Here is a 12,638-nt window from a genome sequence, read left to right as displayed (position 1 = left end):
CTCTTTACATTTGATAATAAAAAAATGACAGTCAATCCTCACCAATTTTGTCAAGAAGTGCACGAGTGAGCCTCCCATTCAAGGCATTTGGCTCCCGTAGCTGCTTTTTGCGAGCTTTTTCTTTTTTTTCTTTTTTTTCTAATTCCGCTACAAATACATCATTTCCACTTGGCTGCTCGTTCTCCTGAAACAGAAAGCAGGCTTTGAGAACTTGCTTAGCGAGTGGGTATCTGTTCGTATTATTACTGCTTTAGGCACTAAAAACACACACGCACACCAAAAAAAGAAGATGATGGGCCAGAGAGCTCAGTCTCGTCACCTTCGCTTGTGGTCTGTGTTTTTAGTGCTTAAAGCAGTCATAAAGAAGGGCTTGTACAGGTCTTAATTAAAAACAGAAAAGTCCAAACATATTGAGATACTTCAAAGGTACTGTCCGATGTTTTTTTTAAAAGGGGAACCTGCAGCACTTTTCCAAGTAGCCACGGAATGAAATCAGTAAAGGAGCTTATTGTCTCACGAATCAAGCACCATTAAATTTTAAAATCCGTCGAGCACGAGCGGAGCTACAAAGATTTGTCGCATGCTGCGTTTGCTTTCTCTCTTGTCTTGTCCCGATGAAAGCGCTCGAAGCTAAGCAGGGAGGGATAGCACGGGTAAAAGAAAACACGTCACGCGCCTCGCGGCCTTGAGCAGTTTTTCTCTCTCTCTCTCTCTTTTTCGAGTGCGTGGCTTTTCGGTGCGATCACGCGCACACGCGCCAACAGGTCACAGCCTTCCGCGGCGGCCCCAGTAACTCCCGAGCGCGCCATGCTCAAATCAGCCAATGGCTGATACTTGGCCCGTGACACAGTGATTTTCGAGCTTGTAGCGTCATTTCTCAAGAAAAGAAAAAGCAGTTTTAGTTGACTTCCAGAATTTATTTTGAATTCCAGGCCGCGTGCTGCACTCTAATATTTCGCTCACGTGTTCTTGGGAGCCTCGACTACCGAGCGGCAGCGTTTCCTGACCATGCTCAAAAAGTGTTGCGGGGCCTCTTTAAGGATGCAAAGCCCAAGTAGGAATTCCCATACAGGAATTTGTTCACTAGTGTTTCCAAAATGTTCTGAATACTTTTATTTTACTCATAAAGAATGAAGTGTAAATATTCAAAACTTCAAATATTATATTTGAATAGTTTCGTATCTGATTCAATTTGAAAGATACCTTCCCTTGTTGAAATATTTCAACACACCAAGGTTTCAAGATGTATTGCGGATCGCCAGTCCTAGCTAAGCGCCCATCTGGCAGCCATAGACGGAGGCCATCTATTGTTAAAAATAAAATGCAATGACAATATATACACAAAGCACTAGTCACAAACGTCAAATGGTTGTCGCCGATCCCTCGGTTGCAGGTTGTCTAAGATAGGCCAGCACATCACAGAGTCCTCAGGCCGGCCATTAAGCGTATCGCACATCGATACCCGGAACTGCACAACTGGTGTTGTTTCTGTTTGTTTTATGCGATTGTGAAGACGGCCAGCAGTGCGTGCCAGGGCCGTAGAGCACAATCTGTGGCTGGCATTTCGTTGGGAATAAAATTTGCAATATTATACTGCATCCAGCATATGTACCAATTTTTCCACTGAAACACCGCTGCCGAGCCCCTTTTGGTGTCACTGCATCAAGTGAACAATATGATAGGCAAGTAATTTACATTATTTGCAATGAGTTACGTGAAAGGAGTGCGGTCTTATTGTAAGAGATGTATTGCAAATCAGTTCTGCGGAAACCCCCAAGGTGGCGGAAGGGTTAAGAAAGGGAAAATAGACAAACACCCGTTTGTCTATTTTCCCTTTCTTAACCCTTCCGCCACCTTGCGGGTTTCCGCAGAACTGATTTGCAATATGTATTCAGTTGCTTCGAGTTGTCGATGGATTCGCCCTCGCGCTGCCAATTGCTAGCTTCCTGGTTAGCTCAATTGGTAGAGCGACCGCCCCGGATAGGCGTTGGTCCCGGGTTCGATCCCCGGACCAGGACGAATTTTTCGGCAACTAAGAGGCTTTCTTTCTGAGAAATCCGTATGGATTTCCTTGTGGCTTCGTGCCACAAACGGGTGGTTGTCTATTTTCCTTTCTTAACCCTTCCGCCACCTTGCGGGTTTCCGCAGAACTGATTTGCAATATGTATTCAGTTGCTTCGAGTTGTCGATGGATTCGCCCTCGCGCTGCCAATTGCTAGCTTCCTGGTTAGCTCAATTGGTAGAGCGACCGCCCCGGATAGGCGTTGGTCCCGGGTTCGATCCCCGGACCAGGACGAATTTTTCGGCAACTAAGAGGCTTTCTTTCTGAGAAATCCGTATGGATTTCCTTGTGGCTTCGTGCCACAAACGGGTGGTTGTCTATTTTCCCTTTCTTAACCCTTCCGCCACCTTGCGGGTTTCCGCAGAACTGATTTGCAATATGTATTCAGTTGCTTCGAGTTGTCGATGGATTCGCCCTCGCGCTGCCAATTGCTAGCTTCCTGGTTAGCTCAATTGGTAGAGCGACCGCCCCGGATAGGCGTTGGTCCCGGGTTCGATCCCCGGACCAGGACGAATTTTTCGGCAACTAAGAGGCTTTCTTTCTGAGAAATCCGTATGGATTTCCTTGTGGCTTCGTGCTACAAACGGGTGGTTGTCTATTTTCCCTTTCTTAACCCTTCCGCCACCTTGCGGGTTTCCGCAGAACTGATTTGCAATATGTATTCAGTTGCTTCGAGTTGTCGATGGATTCGCCCTCGCGCTGCCAATTGCTAGCTTCCTGGTTAGCTCAATTGGTAGAGCGACCGCCCCGGATAGGCGTTGGTCCCGGGTTCGATCCCCGGACCAGGACGAATTTTTCGGCAACTAAGAGGCTTTCTTTCTGAGAAATCCGTATGGATTTCCTTGTGGCTTCGTGCTACAAACGGGTGGTTGTCTATTTTCCCTTTCTTGTAAGAGATGTATGCAGGGGCACGAGGGACTAAGTTGCTGCATTGTTATAAAAAATATGTACGCGAAGGAGGCTCAATGATGAGATGCCTTAGCTGAACTTAATTCATGAAGCAACCAGGGTTTTAGTTATGGATTATGCAGTAGACTACTTGGAGATTAGCTTGCCGAGTCAGCTGATGCGTTATATCTTTCTTCTGCACTGGTTGTCGCAGTGAAGTGACATCAGAAATTATGCCACAGTAATGAATGCCTTGAATTTTTAGCCTTGTAAAATATCTGGACCCTGAAACCAGCAATTACATATTACTGAATGACTTTTACAATTGTTACCAAAGCATTGTATATGCCAGTTCTTTATTCAGTTGATACCTGTACTTCAATATATGCAAAATGCACGGCACGTGTTATCTCAGACACATGTAAAACTGCACCCAGTAGCTCATAGCAGAGTACCAAAACATTTGGCCAAAGCAAGTACAAACCTGACATTCAGCATCCTCTTCAGAACGAGCAATTATTCTATGTTGAAGGATGTGGGCAGCCTCCAGTCTTTTCTTTTTTGAAACTCTGTTTGAGTGCAGGTCCTGCAACTTGGTGTTAAGATAATGGGGCAATTTCAGGCAACAATTACCTAATAATGGCTACTTGACAGCTGTGACTGTCACCATCTCCTAGCTTTTCAAAGAATTCCATGATGTGCCACCAAAATTTACATGAAAAAGCAATAGAACCATAATAACAGGTGAAGTGCAGTGTTATATGCACATAATAGCTCTTTTTAGGTTCGATGCAGAATGTGGTGCTTCGTTATGCTTCATTCAGAATTTCTGCACTAAACTTTGTGCTGTGAACATAACAGCCAAGAGTAATTTGGAGCACATTTTATAGGAGAAAAAATTATTTTGCAGCAGCTGCCCCAAGTTTCGTAGCATGTATGTACGTGTGTACACACACACACACACACACACACACACACACACACACACACACACACACACACACACACACACACACACACACACACACACACACACACACACACACACACACACAGTGGAACCTCAGTGTTATAATCATGGCTCGTACGAATTTTGGGGCGATACGAATTTTTCTGTGATCCCGGCCAAGGCCCATTAGCGTGCAATGTAGTGGAGGCGGTTGTTGAGAACCGATTTTCACCCCGCGACATTTGATGCAAACGTGAGCTACTGCGTGGGTACGAAAAGGCGCTGCCCGCGCTGTCGCGGAAGACAAGGCTAGCACGCGAGGGCACGGGAACCCAAGCGCGGGCATGCACACGCACCGGCCAACCCTCCCAATTGCACAGGAGACTCCCGAACTTCAAGCGAACCTCAGAACTGTACTGACACAAATCTCCCGAAAAACATCCCCGACACCTCCGCTGTTAGACAATAAAAACAAATGCCAGAGATTGTAAAATTTTCTGGCCTTCACCAATCGCGTGCAGAGCAGTAGATCCCCTTCGTCGCAGTGCTCGGGTGTCCTGCAGTAAAACGTGCTACAACTTGGCAAAAGCTAATAGTACTAGCTGAAACTGGTCATATGAACGAAGTTATCACTCACTCACGCGTCACAACACATTTGGTTAGCAAATTACACATGCCCGCAAGTGCCGTATACAAGCACGATTGTCGAAATCTAAAAACTTTACTGGCAATTATTTAGAGCTGTTCACGATGTTGCTGCAGCCCAGAGAAACAATAAACCTAAGCATATGCCAACTTTCTTTTGTTGCATACTAATTTTCCATGTTTTCTGGTGATATTAATATTTTGCTGACCCCACGAGATTCCTATTCATGGTTGGGTAGCGCACAAAATGGTAAAACACAAAAGAAGGGAACAGGACACCCAACAATGAATAAGTCCCAACTCGCCCGCCTTTTAGTCCTAGTACAGATATTCCTATCACTGGTTTTCCACTGTGTATGGGTCAGTTCATGCCAAGTGTCCCAGACATGGTGCTCGCCCATCGCAGATTTTGTCGATAAATTTATACCTTTTTCATATACCCCATGGAGTATTGTGGAGAAAGATTGTTGCTCGAAAAAAATTTTTTTCAGGACTGTAGCGCCCCCGCAAAGTTCACTTGCTTTTGCTAAACTGTGCCTAATCGAAAAATGTATAAAAATCTATTTTTGTGCATTGAGCTTCAAGGTGACGCTTGAGATACTACAGAGGTTTTGTTTACTTGTGCTACTTAACCATTCCGAAATTTTTGCATTTACCTGCCAGCTACACCTTTTCAAAAACAACGAAAAAATCTTCAAGCATCGCTATTTTTTCCTATGCTAGCTGCAACTCCCTCTCAGCAATCTTAATAATATCTTGATTTTCAGGAAAGTACATTTTTGTACGAAAATATTTAGGGTTGAAATAGGCTTTAAATCTTCCAGAAAAAATTGTGAAATAAAAAAAATATCCTACTTGTCCCACTTTAACCGTATTTTTCGTATTGATGCGGTCAAAGTAAAAATTCTCATGATGTGGCATTTGATAGACCACTTCATTGCTAAGTGATGAAGAAAGTTTTACCAAATAATGTTTTGTTTTAAGGAAGAAAATTTCTTAAGTTGGCTCTCAGAACGCACCCCGAATTCCTTTTGTTGCCCCTCGTTACAGGAGGCCGCAAGATGCGAGATGTATGTCAGTGGCTCGTGAGTGGTCGAAAGTCTTGCTGCTCTGATGTGATGGCTACGAGTATTGAGTTCATTTACGATGTGAGCTTGCTTGGCTAGCCCATTGAAAAGTGTGGACGCCATACAGCAGCTTGCGGTATCTTTGGCACATTGTGCTGCAGGACTCTCGGCACAACTAGTATACAAAATAAAAAGTTACACAATGTACATTATTTCTTTCGGCCTGTGGATACTAGTTGTGCAGACGGCTCTGTAGCACATTGTGCCAACGATACCACAAGCTGCTGTACTGCGTCAATACTTCCCTATAGGCCACCAAGCAAGCTCACATCCTAAAGCAATGTCAATACTCGTAGCCTTGACATCAAAGCAACAAGACCTTTTGGCTAAGATAAAGTGCGTCTGATCATTGACGAAGCTTAACACATGTTCTACGTACTGAACTAGCAAAAGTTTGTCAGTAAAAACTTCTGGACACCGTAACGTAGATTTGCTGATATTTAGTTCATTATGTGGAACAGTTTTACGATCCGTTAAGCGAAAGGCGACAAGGACGGCCGTCTCAAGTTAATGCGGCATGGGCCCTAAAGGCCACCCGCACACCGCGGCGCGATACTGCTGGCGTTAGTGAAACCGTACGTGTAGCAACATAAACGTAATACAACATTAAAAAGGTTGCGGAGGCCCAACCGCCTCATGCACGCAAGTCCAGTGAACCGGCAACTCGCCGTGCGACAATTTACTGATCGAGAGAAACATGCAACTTCGGTAGGCTTCGACAAGTAAAGCACCTACCATATTTACTCCTGTCAATGTCATGGTTGCACATGTTAATCCGACAGTTAAGCAGTACAACCGAAAAGCTTCAGTTCTTACCGATAGCGCTTGCCTAGGTTGTCCATCTTCAGTTGCAGCTGTTCGATGTTGTAAGTTCCTTCGCCATGCGGCAGCCCGGCGTTCAATTCTTCAAGCATTCTCGCGTAAATGCGGGCATACCGCGTGTTCGAGCGCAGTGCTGCGAGATTGTCTTCCCACAAGCGTATTAGCGCTCGTGTTGCCGCGTCTGGCCAGTTGGTGTGCCTTTGAGTTTTCATTGTCGCCGACGCTGATGCACAAGCCGCTGCATGGGTGTCCGCCATCTTGCCTACTACTCGGTTTGCGAGCATAAACCGTGGTTGCCTAGCTCGGTTTGCGATAACCAAGGTTAGGGGACTAACCGCGGTTATGTCCGCCGTATAGCTTGCAGTAACCGGAGTTAGCCGTAACCGTAGTTAGCTTAAACGCGGTTAAGGCTGTCCGTGTGACAGGGGTATGAGTTACGGGTTCTGGTCCAATTTTCAGAAATATTGCGCAAGAGCGCCTCTAACTACATCACCTGCACCACTGGATGCTGTGGTAGAGTGCGATGGCTGCTCGTACAAAGCATCGAAGGCGTAGGCTTCTTGCTCCCACTGTCGTTCCGCGCTGTCCCTAAAGCCTTCACATATGTTGTGTAGAACACACGATGCCCTGATGGCGAGCTTTGCATTTGCCAAGGTACATTCCATTCTTTTCATAACAAAACCTAAAGCGGGCCTTCAGCCTTCCAAATGCATTTTCCACAATGCGCGTTGTCCTCGATAAGTTGTAATTGAACGAAGCTTCCTCTGCGTTCGGCGAGGCATTAGGGAATGGTTTGATTAGGTTTGTACTAAGTGGGAAAGCCTGGTCGCAGAGGATTATTGGCTGCACCTTGACGCGCTCGATCACAGCCAAACCTTCCATGTGTGAGCGGCAGGTCGAGCTGGGCTTGAACAAGGTCTCTAAATGTGCAGACGAGAATGGGTTTACACTGAATGCACAAAAAAGCACTTGCGTCCTATTCTCCAGAAAGAGAGGCCTTCATCCCGATCCAGACATTGACCTACATGGTCAGCGTTTGTCGGTAAAAACAGAGCACAAGTTCCTAGGGCTAATTAGACACAAAACTTACGTTTATACCACACATTAAGCGCATAAGAAACAAGTGCATAAAAACTGAATATTCTAAAAGTGTTGCCACGCACTATGTGGGGTAGTGACAGGAAGTGTCTGATGAACCTTTATAAAAGTCTTGTGCGCACGCGCCTAGATTACGGGGCGATAATCTATCACTCTGCGACACCAAGTGCCTTGAAGACCCTTGACCCAGTCCACCATTTGGGCATTCGTCTTTCTACGGGTGCCTTTCGTACTAGCCCCGTAGAAAGCCTTTACGTTGAATTGAATGAGTGGTCGTTACACCTCCAGAGATCTTACCTAATATTTGTATATTTCCTCAAGGTGAATGCAAACAATGAACACCCTTCACACACTACAATGAATGATTTGTCCAGTTCTGAACTTTTTCACAACCGACCTTCGATGAGACAGCCCTACTCACTTCGTATGAGGGGCCTAGCTGAAGAAACGGGTGTGCCACTTCTCGAACACTGTCTAATGGCTCCCACTCCACATCTCCCGCCGTGGCAGTGGCAGCATATAGATTGTGATGTTTCTTTCCTGGAAGTAACCAAGCACGCGCCACTTGCACATATCCGTACACACTTCTTCGAACTCCAGCACAAATACACTTGTCCAGAATTCTTTACAGACGCCTCAAAGTCCGATACTTCTGTGTCTTACGCAGCCGTTGGTCCATCTTTTTCCGATTCCGGCATTCTGCACCCTAATTCAAGTATCTTCACAGCGGAAGCTTACGCCATACTTGCGGCCGTTAAACACATAAAACAATTAAAACTACAAAAGGCAGTGATATACACGGATTCCCTAAGCGTGGTAAAAGCTTTAAAAACTCTGAAAAAACACCCAAACCCTGTCCTTGTGTCGCTATACTCTCTTATGCACGATCTACTCACACAAACAACATGTCGTAGTGTGCTGGGTGCCAGGGCACCGCGAGATAGAAGGAAATGTGCTGGCGGACCAACTAGCTGCATCCGCCCACGAAAATAGTCAAAATACATCCATGGATATCCCTGCACTAGACCTAAAACCTTTCCTCAAAAGAAAGCTCAGGGCCTTTTGGCAAAGCACATGGGACAGGCATACACAAAATAAGCTACACGTTATCAAACCGCATCTTGTAATTGGCCGCCAACATCAAAGTCACGCCACACAGAAGTTACACTTACCAGGCTAAGAGCAGTACACATATACAGTACACGCTTATATCTTTTGTCCGGCGGCGATCCACCTTTGTGTGAGAGATATGGTGAAGCACTAACCGCGGGCTTCACATTTTAATCAAATGTAATGAACTGGACATGCTTAGAAAAAAGTAACTTTTACTACCCTACCGACAACAATTACCACTTCACCCATGAATGTTCATCGGTAGGGAACCGGTTTTTAAATACCAGGCACTGTTCGCGTTTTTAAAAGAAGTCCATAGCTTTCACATCACACACCCAGGCAGTCCGTAGCACGACCTCTGAAAAGAGGTCGTTGCTACGGGAGATACATTAGAGAAGCACCTGAGGCCTTGAGGAGGTATTCGTGCTCACACCATATCTTATTTCTTTTATCATGACGACCATTTGTCATTCATTCTCTATGCGCATGTTTCTTGTCACTCACATGATTTTATTACTTATGTTTTACCCGCCTTTAGCGCGAGGAATTTTAGGCCCCTATACAGCCACTTAACACAACCATTGTTCACTTTCGCTATCTTGTCGTGGCGCTCTTTGGCCTTCACATGACCCTTGCGCCAATAAACGTTATATATCATCATCAACGGGCACTTTGAAGTACCCACCGGCAACCATATTTGACAGCCTTGATCTTGCATAAACATTGGCATCGTGACACTTGCCAGGGGCTCCAGCGTTTATGTACCGAAAACGGTACGTGTGGTCAACCACTGCTGGAAGTACGACGTTGTACCTGCGTAGAAGGCAAGCATTAGTACCAGTTTTCATGCCGCACTTGTACTGCACTCTCATGCAAAGTAACTTCCTAAGAAAGTGATACAAGCATCTGCACTTCCTCAGAGTGACGATAAGAGTTCCACGCTAATAAAGAGCAGTAGTTTTGCGCCATCCTAACAAAATATGTTCCAGATTAATGAAGTAGTCTCTGAAACGTCCCGACTGCGAAACGTGAAGAGCAAACTAAAATAAAGCTCAAAGAAATGTTTCAATTAAAAACTTATGTACAACTTTTATTTCATGCGTGAAATAATTAGAAGCATCCGCGACTTTCGGGTTAAACTTCAACCAATAGGACGACCACGCGAATTTGAGTATTTCCCAAAAAATAAGAGAACAAGGCCGAAGCTGTGCTGATCGAAAGCTTTTAAACGAAAAGAACTTCGATGCGTACCATCCTTTCTAGTTATAATAATCCACTGCGTTTTCCTTGGGTGGTGAGGCACGAAAGTGACATCCGCCGAGAGCGCCTATGCCCTGAGAAAAGCCGCTGAAAGCAAAGAACTCCCTGAGGTGTTTCCTCATGTCTTCCTGCCGTATCATGTGGAGCCGCGCCATTTCGAGTTGGCTGATCACTGCCTTGCAGAATTCTCTGTACAGTACGTTTACTGTTGACCGGCCGATTCCAAATAGGTGTGCGATAGTTCTGTCCTGTGCACTTGAACACAATCGGTACAGTCCCACCGCCACTCGCTTTTCCACGGAGATAGGCTTTCTTAACCGTGTTGTTTGCCGTTCCAAAACATCTGCACGCTTCCACGAAATACCTGAATGTAGAGGGTGACACACAAAAGGCTTGTTTAAAGTGGCTGTTTCCAAGGTTTGGTAGAGTCTCCTCAAAGCAACGTTCGCTTCTTTGGAACGTCCAATGTTCCTGGTAAATAGCGGATGCAGTAGCGACCACTGCTGCAATAGCAAACGCGTTCGCTTGAATGGGCTGCTGAATGTCGTCACTGCGTCTACATTCTTCATCTGTCTCAGACTCCAGTCTCTTCTTGCCCCGCCACGGTGGTCTAGTGGTTATGGCGCTCGATTGCTGACCCGAAGGTCGCGGGATCGAATCCCGGCCGCGGCGGCTGCATTTTTGATGGAGGCGAAAATGTTTGAGGCCCGTGTACTTAGATTTAGATGCACGTTAAAGAACCCCAGGTGGTCGAAATTTCCGGAGCCCTCCACTACGACGTCTCTCATAATCATATCGTGGTTTTGGGACGTTAAACCCCAGATAATATTATTAGTCTCTTCTTCCGGCTTACACGTTTTTCTCGCAACGCCAAGTACAAAGCAACTAAAGGCTTTACTTGTCGAAGGTTAGCGTCGTTGTTCAGCGACACCGCCGTGTCAGCCATGTTGCTTGTGTTCATTCTATCGGCTGTGGCTACTGGCTAAGCGTCGTCTTGGCTTATGGTGGCCAGCAATTCTGCAATATAAATTTTCTATGCGTGTTTATTTAGCGAAGCAACTCTCCACATGTCTTTTAAAATAACTTTTCTACCACGCTACATTTACTTTCCTCAACTTCCCCGCCCTCTTTTTTTGCATTATCGACATTGACGTCATGAACGAATGACATTACCTTTTCCTGTGTAGCACCACCACGGGTCCAATGACATTCGAAACTAATGACATTAACACCTCCAGTGTGACGGGTATCAACCACCATACAAGGCGTAATGTATAAGTGATATTGGTATTGTACTATGAAGAAATGTGACAAGCATAAGAACATTTGTACTGATAAAAACATAACATTTGTACTATGAATGGTGCTGGCTCCTGGCTACATTTTATAGGGAAAAAAACATACAGAAGTCTTCTCGCGTAACTTTAGCCAAGATCTTAAACATGAAAGTGGCGTCGACAGAGAATTGAACAGAATGCATACCATTTATAGTAGCTTATAGCTACTCAGGCAATTTTTTTTGTTTTATTCTCAACTAACTCGTTAATTATGTTTAATTACCAAACTTTTTAATTATTGGCTGAAAACGCAAAGTATGGTCGCAGAGTTGCAGAGTCCCTTCAGAAACCATGCACTAATTTTTTCCTGCACGATATGTCTCACATAGTCCTTTTTCAGAGTTGCAAAGATAGTTAACGAAGAAATCTCATTGTCATTAATTCCTTCATCATCTTTACTTAATACTAATAATGTATTCTCAGTGTGCTTCTAATAAACGAACCTAACAGACGTATGTAGCACTTTCCTCTAGCCCCAAGAATACCATGTAACCTCTTGCACTAGGGAGCGTATTTTGCCTTGCCATCTGTGCAGTAAAGTAGCCATGACAGAGTGACAGGTGCAACACTAATTAAATGCCAACATTCATTGCAAAGGTAATCCCATCTGCAAACTAGAGGTTGCAAATAAATTTCAGTTTCTTATTTACAATCACATGCATTTCCTAAACGTATGAAAATTGTGAGGATGCCATACCACTGCCAGTCCAAAGCACATCTCATAAATCTGGATACTTGAAACCCTGGTAGTTTGCTCACGGAAACATTTTACGGATCATCCAGACCGCACATGCAGGAATAGTCTTTCTGTTCGTGGGCCCAAACCTCCCCCACATCCATCGTGTGAATTGCCGGTAGGCCGTATATCGTTACTTCCTGCAACACTGGTGAAAATACATACCATCACGACCACATTCACACCCCCCTCACATTCGCTTCCTAATTGCTCGCTTGATTCCCACACATGTTAGTGTGGCTCTTTTCAGCCTAGTGCGAGAGTTGTCTCCATGATTTTTTTTGGAATATTGCTGGTGCTGCTGAGATTCCGAATGGAAGTCTCTTGACTGCATACAGTCCATTCATGGTATTCACGGTCAGTAATATTGCTGTGTTTTCGGTGACCGGAAGTTGCTGATAGCCTTGAAATTGATCAAGCGTTAAGAACATTCTTCCACCTCTGAGAGTCGACAGCGCCTCCTCATTGGTGGGAAGCGGGTATGCCGCTTTCAAGGACAGTTGGTCAGGATAACAGCAACTCTGTACATGCGTGGTACGGCCTGTAGTAGTATCTTTTGGTTTTTTTTTTAAGTCCACAAATGCAAATTCTGAGATAACCT

The sequence above is a fragment of the Rhipicephalus sanguineus genome, chromosome 4, assembly GCF_013339695.2.
Source record: "Rhipicephalus sanguineus isolate Rsan-2018 chromosome 4, BIME_Rsan_1.4, whole genome shotgun sequence".
Classification (NCBI taxonomy): Eukaryota; Metazoa; Arthropoda; class Arachnida; order Ixodida; family Ixodidae; genus Rhipicephalus; species Rhipicephalus sanguineus.
Note: the sequence above shows the minus strand (reverse complement) of the source record.